Source organism: Aplysia californica, unplaced genomic scaffold, assembly GCF_000002075.1.
Source record: "Aplysia californica isolate F4 #8 unplaced genomic scaffold, AplCal3.0 scaffold00509, whole genome shotgun sequence".
NCBI classification, from domain to species: domain Eukaryota; kingdom Metazoa; phylum Mollusca; class Gastropoda; order Aplysiida; family Aplysiidae; genus Aplysia; species Aplysia californica.
In genome coordinates, this window is record NW_004797779.1 from 17,058 (window position 1) to 18,961 (window position 1,904).

Below are 1,904 nucleotides of genomic sequence, written 5' to 3' on the forward strand. Positions count from 1 at the left end.
TAAGTGGCAGGATAGAATAAGAAATGAAGAGCTGTGGGAAAGGACAGGACAAAAATTATATAGAAGTAGAAATAGGACTAAGAAAGTGGCAATGGATGGGACACACCTTAAGAAAGCCCAGCGGAAACATCACAAGACAGTCACTGCAGTGGAACCCACAGGGAGCACGAGACAGGGGTATGCCATGGGAAACATGGAGGAGGTGAGTGGAAAGGGACATGAGAGAGATGAAGCTCATTTGGAACGAGCTTGGAAGGATGGCTCAGGACAGAGATAAATAGAAAGAGCTTGTATGTGGCCTATACCCTGACAGATGCTTTTACAGTCCCCATCAGAACCTGGGGGAAAGTCCGTCAGGCAGGATAATACAGGTTGTTGAATCTTCCTGTTCCCCACCGGCTCTCCTTTGGCTCTCGCCTTCTCCCTCACTCAAGGACATCTGGAGGAATAGCGAATGAATGAACTGGAGAACAAACCCTTCAGAGTAAACGACATTAACGTGAGACCACGACACAGAGTACATGACACACGTTCAGTGTGTCACTATAACCACCGTGTATTATGACCCGTGTCTACTGTCAAGTGTTATATTTCGCGTGTCACGTCTCGCGTGACATCGCCCACTATGTCACGTGATATAAATATTTATCTTGCGTCCTATACAAGGTGTCGTATGTTCTACAGTGCAGCCTCTCTATAACTCTCTATAACGACATCTTCGGGACCAGACAAAAATGACGTGATAGAGAGTTGTCGTTATAGAGAGTTGTCGTTATAGAGAGGCAACCAAAAACATTACTTATGATATATATGTACATGTGTTATGAAAGGGGAAAATCGGGACCTGGGCACCATGTCGCTATACAGAGGATGTCGTTATATCGATGGTCGTTATAGACAGGCTGCAGTGTATGTCTTTTAGCAGGTTGGATATTTATATGATGTGCAGTGGGTCAAGTACAATGTGCTCATAATGCCATGGATTCTGTGCCGTGTGTAATGTGTCTTGTGTGCTCTGTGGCAGGTGTTATGTGTCTTATGCCATTTGATGTCTCGTGCTATGTGTCTTGTGTTTTATGATGTCTTGTGCTGTGTGTCTTGTGCTGTGTGTCTTGTGTTCTATGATGTCTTGTGCTGTGTGTCTTGTGTTCTTTGATGTCTTGTGCTGTGTGTCTTGTGTTCTTTGATGTCTTGTGCTGTGTGTCTTGTGTTCTATGGTGTCTTGTGCTGTGTCGTGTGCCCTTTGATGTCTTGTGCTATGTGTCTGGTGTTTTATGGTGTGTTGTGCTGTGTGTCTTGAGTTCCATGATGTCTTGTGCTGTGTGTCTTGAGTTCTATCATGTCTGGAATTATTTGTCTCGTACTATGTGTCTTGTGCTGTGTGTCTTGCTTCGAAAGTCTAGTGTCCTGGGTCATATTTCAGGTATCAAATACTTCTTGTTCCCCCCCTCCCCTCCCCCTCTCCACACACACACTTTACTTGTATTCATTTCTAACCCTTCCACCCTCCTCCTTTCCTCCCTCCTCCCCTCATTTTCTCCACCATTACTCCCCCCTCCCTCCCCCTCTCATTACTCCACCCTCCTCTTTTCCTGCCCACTCCTTTCCTCTTTTTACTCCACCCTCCGATTCCCTCACCTCCTTCCTTTTCTCCTTAACTACCTACGCCTCTATTCCTCTACCACCCCACCCCCACCTCCTCCCATTTCGCCTTTACTACCTCTTCCTCATCCTCATGTCCTCCCTCCCTCCCACTCTCTCTCCACCTCTTCCCCCCTACTGAGGAGTGAAGAGAGAGGAAGAGAGGAAGAGAGAGTCGAGAAGAGGAAAACACCGGTGTCCCGACCCTCGCCAGCTGGCTGATGTACTGAGGAGGAGAGGAGGAGAGGAGGAGAGGAGAGGAG